Raw genomic sequence first — 27,004 nt, forward strand, 5'->3', positions numbered from 1 at the left:
AAAATGAAACCATTTAAAGAAAAAGAAGAAATATTGACTCTCCCCTCCCTTTTGTTACTTCTGTTATCTTTGTCCAAAGGAGGGGGGATATCCTGGTGGTTCAGTGGGCTGATAGCACTCTCGGGCTGGTAAGACATTGCTTTGATAAGTTCCAGCCTTACTGAGAGCGATGCCATGGTAACCCATGGCAACGCTCTCAGTGAGCGGAGACCGGAGGTAAGATTAGTTGCTCCCTGTGCCCCTTTGCATATCTGTGTAATAGGCTGGTGAGGAAGATCTCTGATCTACCCACTGGCCCATAAAGGGACCTAGTTCATTGTTCATTGTCATTCCATTGCCTGGGTTATGCTAACTGAGCGTTGACCCTGCATGGACCAGCCGGGGAGATCCTTTGATCTACCTGGTTGGCCTCATCCGTTGGCCATCGCGCCCACCGGGTTTGCCCGATGGTCAGTTTTGGTATCTATCTATCTATCTATCGATATAGATATACAGTATGGTGTGTGTGTTTATGTATATAGGACTTTTTCTTTTGAAAAACGTTGTGTATTAAGCGAACATAAAAATCAACGTTTCAATCTTGATGGTGCATTAGATTCAAGTACAAACAGTACATTAGATACGATGGGCATTCAAAGCAAATTCACATTCCTTTCCATGGGCACTGGCCTTGTTGTGGTGGAGGGGCTTGAGTGCTTCAATTATGTTAAGAGGTATATTGTCAGACATGTCTTAACTGAAAAGTCAGACGAACAAGTGTCCAACACCTTAGTCATGTAGGGTGACTCCTGCATACTGGCTCCACATGGGCCAAACTTGGACAGATGAAGCTCATAACCTTGTCAGGTCATTCATCTAGGAGAAGGACACTCCAATATAACACCTACGACCTGGGGACCTTGCTGTCACTGTCCCAGCTTTCTTGGTCTTGGTAGATGAACATCAAGTGAAGTGGGTGGGTTCAGTATTGCACACACTGCCCCACCTAAAAATTGCACAGGCTCGAAGGGTATGTCCATGTCTATGGTTAATATTATCATTAAGCCCTGCAGTGATGGGAAAGGGGCAAACTGACAGGTGAAAGATGACACTGGAAGTCACAGTTCCAATCCTGCATGTAGGGGGTCCAGCTGTATGGGTCATCTGATGTCACCCTTGGAGATGACGAAATCATTCGGCAGCACCGTGAACTACCAAGCAGCCTTACCTAGGGATAGCGCTGCTTGCCAGAAAAGGTCCTAAGCAAAGCTTGTCTCCATTTCCCCTCAGTTGGCTAGCTGCAGCCAATGGGCATCTTCTAATGCAGTTGAGCAAACAAAATGAGTAAAAGGCACACACCTGCCTCACAAGGTGTGCTAGGACTAAAACTGTCATTTTGAAACATCAGAACCGTGCTCGATAGAGCAGGCAGCAGTCACCCTGAATGGCAATCTACTTTATCACCCATGAACTGTCAAGGCTCAATGTTGCTATCACTGCTCTCAGTAAAGTCCACCTCCCAGAGGTAGGCAGCCTTCAAGAGCTTGGCCCAGGATACACCCTCTACTGGACAGGCAAGCCAGAGACCAAGAGATGCCTCTGTGGTGTTGGCTTTATGATCAGGAACTGCATTGCCTCCTAACTTTAAAATCCGTCATCAGGTCACTCAGATCACATCATCTCCATGCACAACTTTAAAAAAAGCAGCATTTCATGCTGCTCAGCGTGTGTGCCCCAACTCTTTAAGTCCTGCTGAATAGTTCTACACTGAACTACACAACCTTGTGCATAGTGCATTATCACCCTTCGTGGCTTCAATGCCAGAGTAGGCAAAGACTCAGAAGCCTGTAAAAGAGTACTTGGCAAACAGGGTGTTGGAAACTGCAACGACAATAGCTGCCTTCTGTTTGTCCTCACTAACATCATCTTTAAGCAAAAAAAAATTCTGAAGACAACTTAAATGCATCCTCAGGCCAAATATTGGCTCCTTATAGATTTCTTCATGGTGCGCCAAAAAGATATTCGAGATGTCCTAATCACTTGAGTAATGCCAATCACAGATCGTCACACAGACCATTGTCTTCTAAGATGCATGTCTCCACCTAAAACCCCATTCAAAGAGGTGAGGCGCACTGAAGAAGATATTACATTGGTAACCTCCAGTCAGCTGAGATGAATTTCAAGCAAATCTTCAGTTGACGCTGTAGGATTCTAGCTGCCTTGTGGACCCCGCCTCAGAAGAGCTTTGGGAATTTCTGATTTTACAGACCTCTGAAAAGGTTTTAGAATTCACCACAAAGAAGAATAAAGATTGGTTTGATGAGTACAATCAGGAGATCTGATGAAAAAGAGATCTGCTCACCAAGCGCACCTTAAGGTTTCCAGTGCCATAGGATGCAAATCAGACCCAGAGCATCACATAGCCACCAGCATGCTTAACTGTAGGCAGAGTGTTCTTTTTAGCATATCCTTCATCCTTCCTCCTCCAGACATACTGCTGATCCATTGTGCCAAAAAGTTCCAGTTTTGTTTTATTGCTCCTTCTGTGTTTAGTAAGTTCCTGTGCTCACTGAAACCTCAGTGCCCGTTGCCACAAAATCGTGCTCGGGTGTTTTGCAGTCACCCAAGGGGATCAGAAATCTGGTTGCAGCCATTGATAACTTTCTTTTGCTGCCCTGTCCAGGTAGTATAAACAATTTTCCTTCAACTTTGAACTTGCAAACTTTGCTTCTAGGAACATTCAGTGCCTTCACTATCTTTTTGTATCCTGTTCCTTGTTTGTGAAGGGCGATGATCTCTTCTCTTTAATTTGTTGCCCATTCTTTAAACTTATTCTTTAGCATGCATATTTCTAACATTCAGTCATACGTGACACTCAGCAAACCCCTAGCCAGGTATTTTAAGTGTTTCAGCTCAATCTCAGCTGGTGCAACTAATGAAGCCCTTGATTAGTTGCATCAGGTGTGCTTGAGACAACACCTGTTTTGCACATTTGTGCTGTTGTGAGGGATTCTGTTCAAGGGGTTGTATAATTTTGAAACTGGAGAACTCATTATAAGTTGCATTTTCAGTTGAATTTAGGTAAACCACTTGAAGCATTCGATGTGTTGAGCTATTTCAATTGCTTTTGTTTGATTTGCTCATTGCAAACAGCTGAAAGTCTGTAAATTTTGACACTGTATATATATATATATATATATATATATATATATATATATATATATAAAAAGATGCACTCCAAGGACTTGGTAAATGAAGAAAAGGGGTAATTTATTCCATTAGGTATAGCATTAGAAAATAGCCGACGTTTCGACCCATTTGGGGTTTGAAATTATAGACTGATCATTTCTTTGTCATTTGACAAACCTTCAAAATCAGCAAGGGATCAAATACTTTTTTCCCTCACTGTATATAAGTAGAGAATGTAGCCGTAGTAGTCCAGTGACGCAGATGTGAAAGATGTAAAACACAGAACAAATTCGTATCTCGTAATACCTATTTTATTGGACTAACAGAATTTTGTAATAACAAGTCTTGAGGAGAACCTCCCTTTCTCAAGTCTAAAGTTTAGAAATGCTTTAAATATAATTCTGGCTATTTTATCCTTAAATTTTAAATTTACTTTTCCACCATGAATTTCCAACAATTCACAGTTTAGTGAACTGTTTGTGATTTGCAGTTAATTGAAAATGGAGTTGTGTAATTAAAGCCAAAATAGTATTTAAAAATAAGTGTAAGCGCTATACTTAGAAAACCCTAAAGTGGGTGATCTACATATATACCTTGAAATAAAAACACCTACATATGCATTATTATGATTGGTAAAAAAAACACCCTTATGAATAATCAATCGCATATAAGTCACAGTTTGTGTTATTTCAAATAACAATTTAAATGCTGAAAAGTCCAAAAGTCTTTGGGTAACAGTTTCTTAGGGTTAATCTTGCCTCATAGTTAGGGTCCAGCGTCTTATGATACACTGTATGACACAGTGATTTAAAAAGATATAAAAAAGGACCTGATAGCGTAACAATGTATTTATTTGTAGCAAAAACAAGACACCCTCTTCCCCAAAAAGGAACCCTTACATCAGCATATGGTGGTACTCGGATCCAAGATACCACAATCAAACATGAGTGTATGAGAGATATAGAAGCTTTTACCGCCCGTCATCCTGCTTGTACAGACTCCGGCTTGATCTCTGTGCCGATAAACCAAGTATTGGTGCCGGGAGAAAGCTGGAAGTGGGGACCAGTGCTTATAAATCACTCCTCTTTCACCTCTCTTAAAACAAATGCCACTCACGCTTCAACACGTTTCATATTGTAATTATGATATCCATTAAGGTGCTACATAGTGATTTGTGAGTTGATGAACTACAACTGTCTGTTACCTTAAGTGAGATTTCAGTGTTCCACATTCTAATAAATGGTTTAATTATAATATACTTGACTATATGTGCCTCTCTTTTACCAGTTACCTGAGACATGCACAGACATTTTTAAATGTGTCTTAAACCTCTAATTGGATAACTGAAGGCTTATTTATATAGTCAAGACTATTTGTGATGACCTTTGAAACCGTCCAAAACTGTCAAGTGGATCATATGCAAACAATTAAGACACACACAAATGAAAACCAAGGAAAAACAAAGACACTTGCAAGAGTAGCAACAGATCCAAAGCATAATACTACAGATCTGCTTCCTTCCCATCCAATATATCCAAATAAAGACAGTGATCTGGTTCCTTCCCATATTGTTCTTCTAGAACCATTGTATAAAGGTTCAAACACCTACAATACCTAGAAATGTGTGTTATTTTCTGCCTGTTCGCCATATTTTACAAGATAAATGAAGAAAATACACATTTTATTTTTATTCTAGTAAGTAATGGACTAGCACTTGGTCATTAGTTGAAAGCAAAGACCCTTTGTTTACAGAAAGCCACATGCTGTCTAGTGTCACATTTGCACTTTCTGACTGATGGCTGCTTTAATTAGCCTTTTCTTACAAAGGGTCACTCGATGGGGCAATTACATCTATAAATCTATTTGCAGGAAGCTCGATGGAAAAGAAAATCTCTTCAAAAGCCACCGTGTCAAACTAATGCCTAATTAATTAACAATATATATTTTTTTTGCCAGCTGGAAATAGATGAAGTAGTGAGATCCTTTCCCAACCCCCAACAGCATAAGTATTGCTGTTGTTAGGGGCCAAATGAATGTAGACACGTGCTCTCCTTGTTAAAAAAAAAACTGCAGGCATGCATCTGAGAGAATGGTTTTCACTTCTATTTTGTGTTTCCCATCCCCCATACTGCACTTGATTGACATTTGAAGGAAGCAACGTCAGATTTTGCTGGGGCAGGATTCAATTAATTTCATATGAAATATTTATAGCCTGATTCCGTATTTATACCCCACTCGTATGCAAGAGATCTTCTCATTAGCATGTGTGGAGCCTCATTTTTATGCTGTCAGAGTTATTCAGAATTAAAATCCAATTAGTCCAATAATCCTGTGAATGTTATGAAATTATTGAAAACACCCCATTAAGGCGATAGTGTGAAATCTAAACCACAAGCAAAGATACAATTAGTCATCTGTGCTCATTTATATTCAGAACAGTCACACAGCCACATAATGAAACTCAGGAATATGAAGTGTCAACATTTCGAGTCTGATATAACTTTGTGCTCCTAAATTACAGACGTGCCAGGGTGCAGGTAAACAAGGTACTGGGTTGTGGTTGGAAAACTGCATGTAGGCATCTAAGGTGAATGTTTTGAACCAGACAGTTTGGAATTTGAGATTGTAATGTGCAATTTGCTCTTTTAAGGGAAGGTGATGTACTCACAGTCTGCTCAGTCATAAAGAAAGAACAGAGTAATATAGGTATAAAAATACTCCATTTTAGATTTTCATGTGTGCTTGTTGCTCCTGTTGACTGAAAAAGGGTACAAACTCAACAGAAGCTATTTGCAATGTTGGTTCTTGAAAGCGAAGAAAAACCATCTTTTTATGTGACAATTAGATTTCTCTCCTGAATAAATTATTAGAGTTCTTTATATTCATATTGCAAAAAAAAAATTTCACTGACTTTCACTTTGAACGACTTAGGAAACAGGACAGTTCTGAAGACCGAGGAGGAAGGCCAGTTAATCAAATTCCTATATTAGCGCTGTGCTGCTGATCCACTAGTTGTAAAAGGCTGTGCAGTTCCGAAGATGAGTTACTCTCGTAATTCAAAAATAAACTCTATGATCTACAAGCATGCTTCATGTCTGAATCCTGATATTAACTCACCACTTCCATTGTATGTGTTTTCCTGATGTAAATGCTGAGTTGCAGCAATCCTAGAAAAAAACCTTGAGGTAGTGGAGAGATACAAACAGTGAAACATTTCAGAAACCTGTGACTATATTGCTGACTAATCCAAAAGCCTGGCTACTACCTCTTATTTTCCCACCCCTCTGAATGGGGAGTGGTAATTGACCTGACATATAGAAAAAATAGAAATGATGGGAAAGAGTTAAGCCTGGTTCAAGTGAATGGAGTCGTTAATGGAGACTTTAGTAAATTGGATTTATTTTTTAGTGTTTTGCAGTTTATGTTGCAACTCACCACAATTTATTGAATGAAAAAAGTAGTAAAATGAAGGACAGGTTGGAATTTCTTTTGATAAACGTTCTGGTGTAGCTAAAAATTACCCAAGTGCAATGTCACTATTTACACTTAAAACGTGATAAAATTGGAAAACAGATAAGGTGATTTGCGCACACAGAAAACTTTTGGTTTACCTCACAAATAATATTTTTCTGGTAACCAAAACAGTGGAGTTTCTTTTTCCTATATTAAATAAATTAAAAACATAGTGTAATCTGTATACAAAAAGTATATGTTTGTAAAGATTTTCAGCAAACTCACAATTTTCAGAGCCCATTAAAAGTTGGCTCAGTACTTATGGCGCTTTTCATCTAAAACAGATGGTAGTGGAATTTCCAATAGTCACACTCCTCAGGAACTCGGTACTGCTGCAACACGGGAACTCCAGAGTCCAGGGTAGGTGTTGAAAGGTAAGTATTTATTAAAAAGAAATTATAAACAAATAAAATTATTGCACACCGCGTTACAACCAGTAATAGGCCTTCCTCGGGTGCAGGTATGTTATAGAATGGAAACATAGAAACATAGAATGTGACGGCAGATATGAACCATTCGGCCCATCTAGTCTTCCCAATTTTCTAAATACTTTCATTAGTCCCTGGTAGAGATGTCCCGAACAGTTCACTGGGAACTGTTCACCGGCGAACATAGCTTGTTCGCGGTCGCCGCGGCGGGCGAACATATGCGATGTTCGGTCCACCCCCTATTCGTCATCATTGAGTAAACTTTGACCCTGTACCTCACAGTCAGCAGGCGCATTCCAGCCAATCAGTATCAGACCCTCCCTCCCAGACCCTCCCACCTCCATGACGAATAGGGGGCGGACCGAACATCGCATATGTTCGCCCACCGCGGCGACCGCGAACAAGCTATGTTCGCCGGCGAACAGTTTCCGGCGAACTGTTCGGGACATCTCTAGTCCCTGGCCTTTATATATGCTAAGAAAGTAATCAAACAATCACATAATCAATTCCACATGTAAATAAACCTCCCACTACCAAATATGGTTCGGACAGGATATACACTGCCATCCCCAATATGGCAGTATATCCAATCTCGGACACAAGTCCATTCCCTCCTCAAAATGTCCACAAAGTGCTTGCAACCTCTTTCGCAGTCCCGTGATGATAGCCGGTACGTTACTTCCTGTGACGTGTGGTATCCCACAATTTTTCTTCTTGGCAAGTTCTGGCTATGTCACTTCCTGTGACGTGTACTTCATGACGTTGGATGTCAGGTGGTTTTGTTGGTGGGAGCGGTTTTGGCCTATGATTGCTAAATTTGGCTGAATCTGAGCAAACAATATATCCCTATACACTTTAGAATTAATCTGGCTGCTTCTGTCTTCTGTCACATGATTAAGAAACACTAGTGGGACCAACGGCCTACTGGGAAACAGACAAGACACATTTAATCAGGATCCGAGCCTAGCTTGCTAAAATTAGCAATTTTGGTGGTACAACAGACCCACATGGGACTAGATGGCCAAGATGGTCCTGGAAAAAGGATGAGTCCTCCTATTCCTCGGAGTATATCCCCTTTGACCCAAGGCAGGGACATCAGTTGATCCACCACTGAGACCCCCTGGCAAGCCCTGGAAGGCGCCACCTCTCAGCTCACCCTCCTGAAGGCCATCTCGAGTACCCAAGATTCAAGAATAACCTCAATGGAACATAAAATTGCAGATGATATTCTTCTTCCAGACCTTGCAGGATAAAGCCATTATCCTCTCAGCTACACGAAGGAAGACTCCCTTGCATTTTGAGGGCTCCTCTCTGTTGCCATTCCCGGATCTCACCTACAGCAATATCGAATGGCGCAGATCACTACTGCGGCAGTTGCAACTCCTCCAATTGAAGGGAGTCCTGTAACGTTGGAGAATATACAAGTTGCCTATATTTACCCATCTGGACACCTCTTACCGAGCACAGATCTATGCTGAATTGGAAACCCATCTGAGTAATCTAGGCCTCACTGGAACTCTGAAGGTGGCTGGCTCGGGACTGGCACACCTGGACCCTTCTGCAATAGAGGAGTTCCCACCTCGTGCAACCCAGCGACCAACGCCAATGTGAGAGGTGACCTGAAAGGCTGCACTTCGGACTGCTATCTTTATAATTGCGGGATGAGGTTTTGCTGGTCTGGATGGCTTGTAGCCACATAGGAAGGGGAAATGTATTGTCTAGATCTGTCTCCCATTGGGTCATATAAGGGATTTTATGTACGGCTTCCACAGTGATGAGAGCATTATAACACATAGATAACAGTTTAATTGGCGTTTTTTTACTCGTGCAGCAGAGGCCGAATGGCGTCAATTGGGAATCATCTCCTACTGTTATCTGGAGATGCGTCATGATATGTTTTACCCATAGAAACGGGTGAATATTTCCCTAGAAGGGAGGGAGAATTCTTCCTGCAGTGACAGGAAGGTTTTGAGTCCCGTCTCATCGTAAAGCGACCCTAAGGTAGCTACTCCCCCCTGGATCCAATTGGTGAGCGAAACATCTTGGGAGAGGGACATTAGGGACTGAATGGGAGTTTTGGACTCTAAGCTGGGTTGGCCCATCAAGCCTAGAGACCACTGATTCCACATGTCCAGTATGAGTTTAGTAGTTTGTAGTATGGATCTATTGGGACCGCATGGTGCGCAGGTTGTCCATAGCATGTGTTGAAGTTTAAGAGGTCAGATACAGGCCTCTTATAGGGGCAGCAACACTGGCATGTAGGGCTGAGCTAGCACGATACATCACAGGAGAGAATTGAGGCTTTGCAGTACATGTTTACGTTTGGTATGCCGAGGCCTCCCCTGTTTGCTCTGGATGTTTTTTATTCCAGATGTAGGCACTAAATGAGGTTTGTAACTTATGTAATATTTTGTTAGGCACCCATATAGGAAGCATGCGGAAAAGGTACAGGACATGGGGAAGGGTCATCATTTTAATTGTATTGATACATCCCAACCAGAATATGTCCTTATCTTGCCAAGCATCCAATTGGGTTTTGAGCTTATACAGAAGTGGGATATGGTTTTCTTTTGTTAAGTGGTGGAGAGATTTTGTTAGATTAATGCCTAGGTATTTTTTTTTTTTTTATTCTTTATTTTTCATACGATAGGTAGAGCAAGTATAATACAACTTACAGGCTTGCGCAGAAGCCAATCATGAAGATAACATTCTTGGAAATACAATATGTAACATGAGCTCACATGATAAGACTCTTTTTAATCCCTTTGTGCCTTGCCTCCCATTGAGGATTTTGTGTTTAATCCCGGCAATGTAGCTTAATAAGGAGCCCTAACTCTACACACTCCAGTAACATCTTTAGGCATCCTCGTTTCTCCGACTGTGTACTCATGCCTGGGTGATGAAAAAAAAAAAATTAAGAAAAGAGAGAAAAAAAAAAAGAACAATGCCCTTGTAAACCAAGGGACGAGAATAGACATATGCAAAGAGGTGTGAAATAAGAAGAAGTAAGACTAGAGGAGAGGAGAAAAGTGAAAAAGAGGAGAGAGAAGTGAGGGAGAGAAGAGAAGTAATCCGAGAGAGTGGGGGGGGATGCGGGGGAGGGGGGGAGAGCGAGGCCATCAGAGTCCAGGTCGCCACGGGGTCTCCGCTTTGCTGGTCCCCAACTTTTACGACTTACCGATCCCGGTCAGTCTCCACTGGAACCCACTAAACTATTGTCCCATGGTTCCCAAATCCTATGGAAAGTCACGGTCGTCCACTTTAATCTTGCAGTCAGGTCGTCCATGATTCTGCATTCCCGTATTCTGGATATCACCCCTCGAAATTCTGGTCCCTCAGGTGAGAGCCATGCCGTTGCTATTGCTCTGCGCGCGCTTAAAGTTATAGTGTGCACCAGTTTCTGCTCTTTTTTTGTCCACCCCTCAATTGATCTGTTTAACAGGTAGATCCATGGGTCCATGACCAAAAGTTTGCCAAATGTCTGTTTCAGTAAGTCCTCCACTGATTTCCAAAAGTTGTGTATTTTCGGGCATTCCCACCACATGTACGTGCCTCGTATTCCGCAGCAGCCTCCAGCAATCGTCTGTATCTATCTTACGCATTTTGTGTAATGTCACTGGAGTAGTATACTACCTGAGCATGGTTTTCCATGCCTGCTCCTGTAACGTGAAGCATATGGAAGTGTTCTTGTTTGCTTCCCATATCTCCTGCCATTCGATCCCTTCCAGTTCTTCCCCTAGGTCCGTTTCCCATCAATCAGTGTACTTCAATTTACCCCATTCCTTAGTTTCAGTGCTAAGGTGAGCATATAGAAGCGTGATCATACCTTTGGGGGCGGTTCCATCCATACATAATCTCTCGGAAAAAGATAGCTTTCCTTGGGCTGCTGCTTTGATATGGGGTCGTCTAGCGAAGTCTCGTATCTGGACATATCTAAAAAAAGTCTGCAGGGGTTAAGTGGGTACTTTGTTGTAGTTCTTCAAATTGTATGACTTCCCCATTTCTATACAGTTGGTGGATATGTTGTAGCCCAGTTTGTTCTATGCTTCTGAAGTTTCTAGGGGCCATTCCAGGAGGGAACTCTCTGTTTCTGAGTATCAGAGCCATAGGGGAGGGGGACGATGCAAGCCCGTATTTGACATTGTTTGCATCCCATAATTGAATTGAATTGAGAATGGCTGGGCATGTCGCTCTTATCATAGGTCGATGTTCCTTCGGGACCCACATCATGAACTGAGGGACGTCAAGTCCTACCAACATGGATTCGATTTCCACCCACCTCCGTTCCCTCATCGGGGAGTGCCACATGGCCACCTGAGTCAGTTGGGCCGCCAGTTAGTAGTAATAGAGGTTCGGTAGTCCCAACCCCCCTCTATCCTTTCGCCTATACAGGACTTGTCTGGCTATCCTATGTCTCTTATTTTGCCAGACAAAATCCCCTATCGCCCGTTGTAATGGCACCAGTTGAGATTTTGTGACGCGGACAGGAAGAGCCTGAAAGAAAAATAGGATGCGGGGAAGGATGTTCATTTTTACAGAGTTAATTCACCCTATCCAAGAGAGGTTTATACACTTTTCCAGATCTCCTATCAGAGCCTTTAGCATGGGGTCATAGTTACTAGTGTATAAGCGTCCTGGGTCTGCTGTTAGATGGACGCCTAAGTATTTCAAGGAGTCCGGTACCATCCGAATTAGATAGGTTAGATTAGATAGGTTTCCTTTATCAGGGCGGTATCAGCTGCCGTTAAGCCTATTGACATAGTGCTAGATTTCTGGATATTTGCTTTGTATCCGGATAGTTCCCCGTATTCTTGTATTACGTCCTGTAGTGCTGACATTGACTCAATGAGTTCGTGACGGTCAGGAGGCGTTCTCTGCATCAATGGAAACCACTAGAGAAGGTGTTCCGGTGGCCACTTGTTTCCAGATGAGGTTGACGCTCTGTCTGGTGTTCAACCTATCCCCCTGCAAAGATAGACAGTAAAACTTTTCGTTTTTCCCCTTTGTACATTTTTTCTTTTTTTCTAAAAATTATTTTCCCCCCTTCTGCAATGCGAGTACTGTTTTTCCCCCATCTTGCAAAAATATACAATATATTTACTTAAGTTTTCCTCTTTTTTTTTTTGTCGTTGTTTTTTGTCTTTTCCCCCTACCCTTCTTTTTCTGCAATGTGACTTCAATTTTCCCCTCCTGCAACAATAGACAGTATAAGTTTGTCTGTTTTTCACCCGTTTTTTTTTTGTTAACTATTGTTCTAATCCCATCACCCCTGTAGGGATGAGAGAATCCTGTGTTACCGTGCCACCGTATGAGTTCCGGTGTAATTAACCAAGTGGAGGGGGGAGGGGGGGGGGGGTGAAGGGAGAGAGGGGGGAGGGAGGGGAAAAAAAGGGGGGGGACATGACACAGGCCCAACGGGACTCAAGAGGGGTGTACTTCAGGGCCCACATAGACCTCAAGAATGCCCTAGCTTATGGCTGCATCGGGAGAGGATCTTTACGTGTGGGGTGAAACTCGTTAGGCCAATAAAGGCCACCGCAGTCGTGGCAAAATAAAGGGTCACACTCCAGGGGGAGAGCAGCTAAGCAAAATTAAGTAAAAACATATTGAACCATGGTGTCATTTTGAACCTTAAGTCCCTCTTGGAAAATCTAACAATAACCGTCGTGCTCCCGAAGCTTGAGACTGACGGTTGGTGCCCTGTGAAGGTGATCCATTCAGGTGCATGAGAAAAAAAATCGCCCCGTTCCCCTCCCAATCCGACTGTTCGTTGCCCTGCCAGTATGGCTGTGTCCTGATCAAATCCCCGCATGGATGAGGTGTAGGACAGGGTCCCCCCTGCTACCCTTATGTAAGGAGTGGGTGGCAGCGCTCCGGGCCCACTTAACAGGCAAACCCCCACGCCTAAAACTGTAGATAGGGTGATAAGTCGAGAAGTGGGGTGCAGAGAAGCAGTGTCCCAGGACTAAAACAGGGGCCCCCACCCAGTCCCCCCCCAAACGAAAACTCAACTAAAACAGGGGCCCCCACCCAGTCCCCCCCCAAACGAAAACTCACACATCAACTTACCTCCGGCCCAGCACCCCAAAGAAAAAGAAGGGCAGTCTGTGTAATACGATACCATCCGTGGTTAGCGGTGTCCTCTCACTCCTGCTTCGCGCCACTCCGTCGGCAGCTGGGGAAGGCCCTCCGGAAACATCACGATGCCAAGGCCACGGAGCAGTTGGTGATGGTCTCCCCCTGGGGAAAGAATGTGCGCCCGGTCTCCACGGAACACTATCAGCTTAAAGGGGAATCCCCACGCATATTTGAGGCCGGCTCCCCACAGAGCTTCCGTTATGGGTCGCCAGTTTCTTCTCCGTTGCAGTGTGGAGGGTGCCAGGTCATGATAGAGGGATATCACCTCTCCCTCGTGCCGGATGGGCCCCTCGTGGCTCTTTTTCATCAATGCCTCCTTAGTGCCATAGTATAGGAAGCGGATTATAACGTCTCTCGGAGTATTGACATAATTTCTTTGGCCCTGTGCGCCCTCTCCATGTGCCAATGTGCCTCCGGAATGTGCGGAAGCAGCGGCTTTAGGATGGTGAGTACAAGCCCCTGTAGGTCATCATCGGTACCTTCGGGCAAGCCTCTCAGGCGGAGGTTATTCCTCCGAGACCGATTCGCCATATCTTCGAGGGCCAGGTCTGTTTCCACTAGGTGTGCCGTCACGCGGTTCACCTGCTCAATCACAGCATTATGGGCCTGTGTTGTTGCCTCCATTCGATCTTCGAGTTTCGCGGTGCAATCTCCTAAGGCCCCAATCTCGGCCTGGAGAACCGCGGTAGATTTGGCTATTTCTCCAACGAGGAAGGCCCTTACTTCCACCAGCTTTGCCAGCAGAGTGTCCTGGTCACCTGGGGAGGCCTCTCTATCGGCACGAGGCGATGTCTGCGGGGGTCCCCGGACGACCCTACTTTTGTGCCGTGAGAAAGTCGAGGACAGTTCCTCCGGAGTTGGTACCCCTCTTCATCTGTTTCTTGGGGAATCTCTTCTCCATGGTAGAAATCACCGTGGGGGATATTTCAGTATAAAAGGTCGCTTTTGTTGGCTTTTTTGGCGCGTTTGCCTGGAGCTCTAGTGAAACACGTCTAGTCTCATCGACGGTCAGACCACGCCCCCAATGCCTAGGTATTTTAAGGAGACCTTTCGGCAATCAAATGGGTTAGTGTGTTGTAGGTCAAGCAAGCTAGTACGGAGAGCACCTATTGGGAGTGCTTGGGTTTTGATTGCATTGTTTTTGTAGAAGGAGACTCGGCCATATCGTTCTAAAAGTGTCAGGAGGCGCGGTATGGATAGTTCAGGGTGTGTTAAAAACAGTAGGATGTCATCCGCAAATAGCGTGAGTCCCTGCTCTCCTATTGGCATTTTAAGACCTGTCATTTCTTTCTGGGCTTTGATGTGGTGGACCACAGGTTTGAGACAAAGGATAACAATCAGTGGGGACAGCAGACATCCTTGTTGCGTGCCATTTGTGATTGTGAATGGTTTCGATAAGAACCCAGAGTTAAACACTCTTGCCGTGAGGGAGAGATATAACGCCATAATGCTGTTGAGGAATGTTTGGGAGAACCCCATTTTTGTAAGGGTGGATTTCATGTAGTCCCAGTTCAAGCGATCAAACGCCTTTTCGGCGTCCAAGGCCAATACCACACCTGTTTGTTTGCTAGTGTGAGCCCAGTTAATTAGGTTTAAAAAATGCCTGGTATTATCGCCCACCTGTCTGCCGGGGACAAATCCTGACTGTTCAACAGAAACTAATTGGGGAAGAATTTTTTTTATTCTAGACACCAAGAGTTTAGCATAAAGCTTAAGATCTGTGTTCAGTAAGGAGATAGGTCGTCAATTGGCGCTACTGACGGCTGTTTTCCTGGCTTGGGTAGTGTAACAACATGGACATCGAGCATTTTGTTTGGCAATGAGCCGGTTTCCTTCATATCATTGAACAGTTTGGTGAGAAGGGGGGTCAGTACTGACTCCATGTTGATATAAAAGTAATTGGAGAATCCATCTGGGCTAGGAGCTTTGTGTTTTGGTATAGATAGTATTGCTCTCCTCACTTCCTCTTCTGTGAAGTGACTGTCTAATTCACTCGCTTGTCGGTGTGTTAGGCTTGGCAGTTCTATGTTATCTAGGAATTGGTTTATGTGTTCTGGAGAGGGTTGGTGTAATGAGGGGTCTTGTTGTAGGTTGTATAGCTTAGTATAGTAAAGGGCAAGTTCATCCAGTATGGCAGTTGGATTGAAGAATTCTGGCTGGAAGTTATGTACGGTATCTAGGTTTGTATATACCTATTCTTGAATTGCTTGTCAACAATCTACCTGCCTTGTTACCCTGTGTGTAATATTTTAATCTGAGGGACCTCAGTTGTCTCTCCATGGACTTTGCCGCTAGTGTTTGGATTTTGTGTTGTATGGTGCTGATTTGTTTTGTAAGTTGTTTTGTCTGTGTGAGTTTGTTTTGGGCCTCCGCTATTTGCAGCTCCTTGTATAGTTGATCCTCTGCGTCTTTCACTTTTTGTTTTGTCCTAGAGCCTGGTTGAATTAGTTTGCCTCTAACAAATGCTTTGAGCGCCGTCCAGATGAGGTGTGAGGAGCAATCATTTGAGGTATTAAACTGGAGACAATCAGTTATATCCGTAGTGATTTCGGCTTGTGTGGATTCGTTGTCCAGTAGTGACTCATTTAGTCTCCATTTCCCCCTGCCCCTGACCGGGTATAATGATTGAAAAGTAACGACAACTGGGGCGTGGTCAGACCACGCCCGTAAGCCTATAGATACATCCACTACATTAAGTAGGGTAATTTTGTCTACAGTTCACATATCTATTCTGGAATATGTGGAGTGGACCTGAGAATAAAACGTATAGTCCTTCTCCGCTGGATATAAACTACGCCAAGTGTCGTAGAGGTCATATGTATGAATTAAATGTGACATAGCTTGGCCTTGAGATAGTGATAGTTTGGTCGGACGTTTATCACCTTCTCATTTCATATCTAGTGCTGGGTCTAGAGTGCAGTTGAAATCTCCACATATTATAGTGCGGCCGTATTTCATGTTATTAATTTTTTTCATTGTTTTGCGCAAGAATGGCATTTGTGCATCATTCGGCGCATAGATTGAGGCTATCGTGACTTTGTAACCGTTCAAGGTCCCCGTCAGGATCAGGAGTCTCCTCTGCTCATCTTTGTATTGGCCCAGCATCTGAAATGCCCAGTCAGAATGGAAAAATATGGACATGCCTTTTGATTTAGTTGGGGAGAGCGCGTGGAAGGCCTGTGTGTAATGTTTAGGTTGGAAATAAAGTGGTTTATGCGAGCAGAAGTGGGTTTCTTGAAAGCAGATTATCGCTGCTTTAGATTTGTACATTGCCAGGGAGGCTTGTCTGTCCTTTCACATTTAGGGTTATGCATTTAAATATATCCGCTGTCATGAGTGGTGACATCAGCGATGTTTATGGCTATATGGGTGTGATCGAATCCGTGCATGATAGAGATCATGGTAAGGTCCACCGTAAGAGCTTATTGTGGGCATTGAACCCTTCCACTACCTTACGTAGGTTGGGACTTATTAGGCGGGGTAGTGAGCGAGCTACAACCTGGGGGGTGGGGAAGGGGCAGGGGAAACAATCAACAGTGTGAATATGAACAGAACCTATTTACAGACTTCCTGCTCAGAGAGCAAGAATGTTGATTGATATAGGAGCAACAGAGGTGTCCGCTCCCGGGGTCGATCATAGGGGACGTGGAGGGTTATCACTAACCAGGATTGCCCTGGAGATGTATTGTCATTTGTAAGGCCGAGAACTTTTGAATCTTTGTACTTACGTGTTCTATTAATGTGAACATCTTATCCATTTCTTGATTTGATTTTTTTTTTTTAAACCACCTACTGGCCTGTATTACCAAAGTGAATGCCAAGCGCTAGTGGATGTATGTGGGAATAATGTGCTGGTCTGTCACCATAGGCCTACGGTGCCAGACTCAGTCCTGAATGCCCCTTGAGTGCCCGCCTAACCTATAACGTAATACCCAAGTGATCGACAGTTACATCATACAGAGAGTTGGAGAAGACAGCATACAGTCATTTAAAATACAGCTAACTATTCACATATAACATATTCACAAATTCACATTATTCAGTTGACTCCTATGTTATATAAACATTATTTAGAGTACTCTCCTACACGTGCTGAGAGGTGCCATTTTAAAATAGAGCATGCACTGTTATCTATGCAATTATATCCGGGCGTTGTCGTCAACTGTTGTATTACCATATAAATATATTAGCAGAGCCTCATTTGGAATCAGTGAGTGCTACAGTTAACCATTTGTTCCAACCATATGCTTGATTGGAACACCAATCCAATGCCAAGTAGTAATGGCTGTTAGTGGGATTAAGGTGCTACCATAGACCTATGGTGCATTGGGCTGCCTTACCCAAGTATGCACTAGATCTTAATTCCTTGTTGAACAAGAATTACTGCCCAATGAATCACAAATAACTATGCACAATAGGAAGTTCAATCCCCTATGTTATATACACGTGACTGAAAGCTATCCTCCTGTGTGTGCAGATATATGCCATCTTAAAAAACAACATGTACTGTGTTCTATTCATTCAGAACTTGGAGGTTGCGCCAGTTAGTGTATTTGTATATACGTTTAATAAATTTATCTTAACAAGGCTGCATTTGTAAGCGGTGAGTGTGTCAGTTAACTAGTTCACTCCCGCTGCACTTGGTCAAGCATTGGATCTCAATTCCTAACGAATAGAACAACTTAGTGAACTTCTTAAGATAATTGCAGCTAATGCTGCCAACGCTTTGGTTGGTTGTCCACAGTAGGTGATGGTCCAGATGTCAGGTATAATAAGTTCTAAAAATATTTGGCTAAAAGGCAGGTAGTGAGGTAGCCAAAATACTTTCTTTTAACAACAGCATAAAAAAAATAGTGTTTTTTACACTGTTGTTAAAAGAAGTATTTTGGCGACCTCATTACTTGCCTTTTAGCCATATATTTTTAGAACTTATTATTATTTATTTTTATACTTTTACCTGACATCTGGACCCATCACCTACTGTGGACAACCAACCAAAGAAATAATTGGTGGGGTTTATACCACTCAGGCTTGACACATAGAGCGGTTGGTGTAACAGACCGTTTTGCTCACCAGAGGTTAAAAACCGTTTAGGCGATATTCCCCTTTCCAGATACACCGACAGCTACTGTAAGCACCAATCTCCTGAACTGCAAACTCTACGAATCCTGGAAACAGCCGAACAGGAAAACCATGCAAAAGGGTTACACTCCTGGCAGTCAGCATACAATCCGATTCCCCCAATAACGAGACGACACTTCGTTTTGAGGGTTAAGCAGAATCTGACTGTACTGACACATACAGTCTCTTTTATTCCCAATCCACAAACATAGTACAGCCCACAGGATTTTACAGAACAACCAATCAATCCGTACAATACACACAGACACTCCCACACAAAATATTCCCCTCTGCCTGTGATATGATTACTGAACACAATGGGTAATCTCATTATCACAGGCAGAGGAATACAGTTTTTACACAATATTCATAACTTTGAAAGTATGCATCACATTCACATAAATTTACATTTTCCGAATCAGCATACTCAAAATACAAACATATGTCAAAATCATGCAGGGAAAAAGAACAGGGGCCATAGTCTAAAGGGAGCAGGCGAGCAACCAAGCTTCTCCAGTTCACAGTGGCGAGGTTGGTTTTGCCACAGTTGGTATGCTCACTCTATTGTAAGTATATTTTTATTTACCTTATTGATACTTACCTATCTATATAGAGAGCTCTATTGACTGCTTTTTTGTCATTCCATATGATCTACCTCATCGTTATCCAGTTGTGATTTACCATCATTCTACTGTGTACCAAAACCAGAGGGATATCTTGCAAGTGGGGATTGTATACCACTGCATGCTGTTTTACCTAGAGCAGGTTATAGCTCTGCCATATGTGAGTTGACATCTTATCTAAGTGTCGTTTGTCCTACCACGTATTACCATTGTGCACTATTGGCTTGCCTCTGTTTTTGCTTCTTTTTCATATTCTGCTATTAAGCGAAGCTACCAAGAAAGTCCCATACCAGGACTAGAAGATTTATTGCCACCTTTTAGACTGTTCCGTACCATTTGGTATTTTTTATTCTTTTAAGTTTTATTGTGGACTCTTTTTATATCCTGTGGGTTTTTTATTGCTCTTATTGATTTTATTGTTATTATTATTATATATTATTGTGTCTGGAGTGTTTTTCTTGGCGCTACCTGTATATTGTTGTTTGACTTGTTCTAGTTTTCTTGGCGGTTGGAGGGATTCCCTTATAATCAGGTGTGCTGCCTCTCATCCTAGCATTCTTAGTTTGTTTAGCACTGCTCTATTCCTTGTTAATTTCTGTGTATTGGGTTGGGATGTTATTTCTCCTACAATATGTTTTATATTTGATTTTTTTTTCAACAAAAACAAGTGCAGCATACTTCGGCTTTTATGCTGTCTTACACTGTTACTTTTAGAAGTACACTTTTGTCTATGTGTCATTATCAATCTGTGTAATTCACTGCTGCACTGTCAAAATAAAGAATTAAATAAATAAATGCATAGACACTAGTGACCCAGTGCAATTGGAAGCCATGCATGCCTATGCCATCATACTGCCTCCACTGTGGTTTACAGATGATGTGGTATTCCAAACCTTCTCCATGCTGTTTTTTCTTGCCATCATTCTGGTACAGGTTGATCTTAGTTTCATTTGTCAAAAGAATGTTGTTCCAGAAATGGGCTGTCTTTTTAGATGGTTTTTGGCAAAGTCTAATCTGGCTTTACTATTGTTGAGGCTTACAAAGGGTTTACACCTTGTGGTGAACTCGCTGCATTTGCTCTCGCAAAGTCTTCTCTTAGACTTGGATAATGACATGCCTACCTCCTGGAGAGTGTTCTTCACTTGGTTGGATATTGTGAACGGGTTGGCCTGTTTCACTTGCATTGATAGTTTATTTGACCACATGTTGTTGGTACACAGCAACAGCTTCCAAATATGAATGCCACACCTCGAATCAACTCCAGACCTGTTGTCTGCTTAATTGATGAAGAAATAATGAAGGAAAAGCTCACATCTGTCCATGAAACATCTTATGAGTCAATTGTCCAGTTACTTTTGGTCCCTTAAAAAAAGAGGAGACTACAATTACAGAGATATAATTTGGATGTCAATACTCTCAAATTAAATCTGAGAGGCTGCAATTTAAGCTCATATTTATTAATTAACTGTAACTTGAATTTATTTTGGAAAACAGCCCAAAAAACAACAACAACTTGTGTCATTGTACAAAAATTTCTAGACCTAACTGTAACCTTTCCAACATCTAATTTTTTTTTTTTAAGTCTTTATTTCTGCAGGTGCGTAAGTATTACACGTGAATCAAGTAACATATGCAAAACATGGTACAGTGTTGACAGACAAACATGTCAGCGATTTACACCTATTTTTAAATTATACATGATATAGACTACGGTAATGCGAGGTTGACATACAGTAGCTTATATGTAAGTGTAGTGTAGACCATGGAAGCAATCTGAGACCAATAACAAACATAAACAGATTACAAAGCATTTGACCTGGGTCATGCAGGTGTGAAGAAGATATGTTAGCCAATTTGCCTACTAGTATAGATTTACTCCGAGAGGCCTATCTGGCCCGCCTGTCTGGTAGTGTGTACACGTTTGTGTTCTAGCCCAATGGGGATATAATGAAGCCTCATAACCCCAAAGCCCAGGGGATGGGGGGTGGGGGGGAGTGTGTGGGAAACTGTTCCTTAGAATGGTGCGTTGCTTAGGTTTTGCTGTGTCCCACCAAGAACATATAACCAGGGTAGGTCTCTTCTACGGTGGTGAAGTGTGTGCATAACATTTACGATTAAAAACAAATCTAAACTAAAACAATCTTAAAGGCTAGTCAATTGGTAACGTCAGCTTGGAGAGTCTGCTATGAAACCCACACATGATGGGGAATTGGTTAAGCAAGGCATCTTCCGTTTGCCCCTCATCCCGTAGGTGTGAAGGTAGTGATATTGCCCATGTCCCACTGGTGAGTAGATCCTCCAGTCCCAGATGTGACATGGGTAGCCAGCCCCAGCTCTTGTAGAAAGCTGTCCATGTTGGCCAGTGAAGTTAGCTTGTAGCATTGACCGCGTTGCTCGACTATAAGGGACTGCAGGGACTCACACCTATAAGAGACATTTGTCGCTCTCAGCTGTGAGGTCACCTCCTTGAATGTGGCATGCCATTGCAGTGTAGCTCTGCTAAGGTCATGAAAAAAGCATTAACTTTTAAATCTGAGAGGCTGCAATTAAAGCTCATATTTATTAATTAACTCTAACTTGAATTTATTTTGGAAAACAGCCAAAAAAACAACAACTTGTCATTGTCCAAATATTTCCAGACCTAACTGTAACCTTGCCAGCATCTAATTTTTTTTTTTTAATTCTTTATTTTGCACCTGTTAGTATAACATGTGTAAAACTTAACTTGTGTAAGGAAGGAGTCTTTATCAGCTTGTGACCTAAAGTATAGAATTACGTCGCTGGGTGTCTTGTTCTTGAGGCCTCCCGGTAATCTGTACAGTCCCTCTGGCTGCAGTCCTTTGGCCTGCTTAGGTGTCAAGGCTGTTGCAAATAGTCATCTGATGTAGTGAGGTATTTCTCCAGCATCAATAGCATCAGGGATATCCCAGATTTTCAAGTTGCGCTGGCATTCCAAATCTTTAAGGTGTTCCACCTTAGCACTCAGCGCTGCACAGGTGTTTGACACCTCCTGTAGGTGAGTATCGGTGGACCTGGATTCTGCCTGCTAGCGTGACTAGGTCAGCTTTTAAGGTTGCTATTTCCGAGGCAAAGAATGCTTTGATTTCCGTTACCATCGTGTTGATATTAGTTTTTGTAACCCACCGTGGGTCAGACTGCTTCTTGGAGGTGGCTCTGCCACTGCGTGGCTGTGACAGGAGGTCTTCCAGGTCTGGGTCCTCATCGTCCAAGGCTGAGGTGGTGCTGCATGGTAAATCAGGAAGCAGGTCCGCCATCTTAGACTTGCTCGGTTGCGAGAGCATTAGGCTAATATCTCGGGTAGGACCCCTGCTCAGGCCCCGAATTTTCCGGGAATGCTTCCCCATATTCTCACCTATTGTGTGGGACCTTGGTGGAGTATTTTGCGTTTCCATAAAAGGTCATAAATAGGTGGTTGCCCATCGCTTTGCCGGAGCTCATAGAGCTTGCGACTGCTCAGTTTGCTGGCTAGCTCCGCCCTCGCCAACATCTAAATTTTATGTCATTTAACGATTTTGTGTGAAGTAATATCACCAAATGATAGAGCTTCTGGCAATCAATGCAACTCTTGTTAGAATAGTGATATCAAGATCAAAAATTACGATTGCAGACATATTGAGCACTCCTCAGATGCAATCGTCACTATTCTATAAGTGGAATTGTTGATGTTTGTCCATGATTTGGGTAGTATTACTGCAAGCAAAATAGTTAAATGACTTCATAAAATTAGATGCTGACCAGTATAAGTACAGGAAGAAGTAAAAGTGAACAAGACTGTCTGCCCTGCTGTGTGAGAACACAGGTGATTACAGATGACATCACCACCCTATGCACGAGCTGGAGCAGGGCAGAATCCAATTAGAGAATGGCAGCTCTTTAATCAGACCCATGGAACAGAAGGATGGAGATTTAAAGTGGTATGGTATAGCTGTCTGATAGGGAATGGATTTACTCAAAGGCAGGAAGAACATTTATGCAGTGAGTCAGGAATACTGGAACTGTCTCGTGAAAATCAGAATAGCGATCAAAGTATTTGAATAAACTCATTTTTGCATAGAAATCAAAACATTATTCATCTTAAAATATTGGTCTAGAATCCTTTAAAATATCCAAACTACAATAAACTTGATTTAAAAAAAAGTTAATAAATATTTCTCCATTGTAAGGTATCAAAATATCCTTACATCATTACACCTATAATTAGTTTAAAGCTTATAATTTGTTTAAAAATGTGTACATTTGAAATCCATTGTCACCATTCAGCACTGCAGGCAGATTTTTGACTGAATAAGACTCGTTGGTTAAATAATGGATTTTGTTTGTTTCTGGAACAGCCCGTAGGGTGAATTGTCATTAATCAATATGCTGAGAAATGGATAAATGGTAAAACATTTTGTTCAGTCACACGAAAAGTAAGGAATGCTTGAATTACCTGAGGGAAAGCTGGATTTCATTAATCATCCCTTCTAAGCATGATGTACTTTGTTGTTGGTTATTGACAACCCTAATGAGACAAAACATTTGTTTTATGTATCTGCATGGTGTGTATACAACACATATCAGTGTATTGTTTATGAACATGTGTCGTTATGGAGGCAGCATGTGAATTAATGATTGTGATGCCACTCATGAGTGAACTATGCATGAGGTATTACAGGTACTATGCGTGCAAAAGCAACATCATATAATGGTACACATGGGCACATTCTCACATTCACAGTATTGGGGGACCTCTGATTTCTCAAGAGATTTAGTGCAGTTTATGGTGTCAGATGATATCAGTAACAGATTAACCAGGGCCGCCACCAGAAATTTTGGGGCCCCCAACTCAGCTCAGGGTCTGGGCCCCCTGGGGCCCGCCTCCAATCCCGCCCACAGGGTCCGCCTCCAACTCCCGCCCACAGGAATAAACACACAGACACAAACACACACACTGATACAAAAGGACACAGATACACACACAGATACATACTAACAGACACACATACTGAAACAGGCATACACGCATATAGGCATACATACTGACACACACATACTGAGACATACACACATATACAGACACACAGGCATACATAGTGACAGACATACACATACTAACATACATACAGACACACATGCATCAGGACATACAGACACATACATACATACACACTGACATACATACAGACACTGACATACATACACACATACATACATACACACAGACATACATTCATACTGGCATACATACATACAGACATACTGACATACATACATACATACATTCATACAGACACTGACATCCATACACACATACATACATACACAGACATGCATTCATACTGACATACATGCATATATACAGACATACTGACATACATACATACATTCATACATACTGATATACATGCATACTGACATCCATACACACATACACACAGACATACGTTCATAATGACATGCAGACATACATTCATACTGACATACATACATACATAATGACATACATTGATACTGGCATACATACATATAGACATACATGCATACATTCATAATGACATACAGACACACTGACAGACATACATACATGCATACAGACACTGACATCCATGCACACACACATACATACATACACAGACATACGTTCATAATGACATACAGACATACATTGCTACTGGCATACATACATGTAGACATGCATACAGACATACAGACAGACATATATACATACATACTGACAGACATACAGACTAGTGATGTTGCGAACACAAAATTTTCGGTTCGCGAACGGCGAACGTGAACTTCCGCAAACATTTGCGAACCGGCGAACCGGGCGAACCGCCATTGACTTCAATGGGCAGGCGAATTTTAAAACCCACAGGGACTCTATCTAGCCACAAAAGTGATGGAAAAGTTGTTTCAAGGGGACTAACACCTGGACTGTGGCATGCCGGAGGGGGATCCATGGCAAAACTACCATGGAAAATTACACAGTTGATGCAGAGTCTGGTTTTAATCCATAAAGGGCAGACATCACCTAACATTCCTAAATCACAATGGATATGGATTGACACCTGACATATGACATATTGACACCTTGACATATGGATTGACACCTGTCCTCAGAGCCCCTGATACACACTGACACCGAGCAGAATAGGGACTGTTCCCCCTACATAGGGTCACTTGGCAGATATGGATTGACACCTATCCTAAGGATCCCTGATACACACTGACACAGAGCAGAATAGGGACTGTTCCCCCTACATAGGGTCACTTGGCAGACATGGATTGACACCTATCCTAAGGTTCCCTGATACACACTGACACAGAGCAGAATAGAGACTGTTCCCCCTACATAGGGTCACTTGGCAGATATTGATTGACACCTGTCCTCAGAGACCATGATACACACTGACACAGAGCAGAATAGAGACTGTTCCCCCTACATAGGGTCACTTGGCAGATATGGATTGACACCTGTCCTCGGAGCCCCTGATACACACTGACACAGAGCAGAATAGGGACTGTTCCCCCTACATAGGGTCACTTGGCAGATATGGATTGACACCTGTCCTCAGAGACCTAATTGTGTAATAATGGTAATACTATTACCTAATATATAATATTGGCAGGGGCAAGGAAATTCCCTCTAAAAAGATGGGTATAGGCAGAGAGTATGGAGACCGGAGTGATAAAGTGTCAATAAGGTGATATAAAGTTAAATGTATCACAGACACACAGCCACCCTTTCTCTTAGCTAGTTTCTAGAAATGCTGGATAGGTAGAAGGGCTATAAAGACCCAGAGAGGTCTAAGAAGAATCCTCTAAACTAGCCCTAATCTCCTTAAACACCTTCAAGGGTGATCTAAGCTAAAGCTCAATCTAAACGTTTAGATGACTGCCTGATTTCCCATCACAGATGCTGGCTAGGAATAACAGTGTGCAAGACAAAGAGTGGGTCTAAGTGCCCATAGTGCAGTAAAGTGTCCCTAGTGAAGTGAAAAAGAGAATAACGAGCTGGCGCCCAAGAGAATAATGAGCTGGCGCCCTATCAGGGGACGTGTATATGGCATCGATTTTAGGAATCGGGAGATGGAAAAAGATGCTTGGTCGGTCCTCCTACTTCAAATTTGGGGCACTGCGCGTGCAATCTAATGTGCCACCAGATAGGAGTGGTGTGTTAAGTAGTACTATTCCTATCAGTTTAATCCCTGTTATGTGCCTTTTTGGGGGTTTGGTTTTTAAAGCCACAGTGCAGCACCAGAGGTCTGAAAAATTAGGCATGTACACATGCCTGAAAAATTAGGTATTGTTGCAGTCGCTGCTGTAGCAGCGGCCATACAAATTGATGTTTGTTTCCCAGGCAGAAAGTGCCCTAAAACATTGTGGCTTGAACCCTAGTTGGAGGAGGATAAGTCACGCAAGTCAACCGCCATTCAGAGCTAAAATACAGCAGCGTGTGGACCATTTTTAGCCCGAGGCAGGTCATCTCATCAGGCCTTTTTTAGTTGAATGTATCGCCCACTGTCAGTCCCTTTGGGATCCATCCCTCATTCATCTTAATAAAGGTGAGGTAATCTAGACTTTTTTGACCTAGGCGACTTCTCTTCTCAGTGACAATACCTCCTGCTGCACTGAAGGTCCTTTCTGACAGGACACTTGAAGCGGGGCAGGCCAGAAGTTCTATCGCAAATTGGGATAGCTCAGGCCACAGGTCAAGCCTGCACACCCAGTAGTCAAGGGGTTCATCGCTCCTCAGAGTGTCGATATCTGCAGTTAAGGCGAGGTAGTCTGCTACCTGTCGGTCGAGTCATTCTCTGAGGGTGGATCCCGAAGGGCTGTGGCGATGCGTGGGACGTAAAAAGCTCCGCATGTCCTCCATCAAAAACACGTCTTTAAAGCGTCCTGTCCTTGCTGGCGTGGTCGTGGGAGGAGGAGGATGACTTTCACCTCTTCCCCTGTTAGATTCCCGTAGTGCTGTGACATCACCCTTAAACGCTGTGTAAAGCATAC

Source organism: Pelobates fuscus, chromosome 4 (genome assembly GCF_036172605.1).
Source record: "Pelobates fuscus isolate aPelFus1 chromosome 4, aPelFus1.pri, whole genome shotgun sequence".
Lineage (NCBI taxonomy): Eukaryota > Metazoa > Chordata > Amphibia > Anura > Pelobatidae > Pelobates > Pelobates fuscus.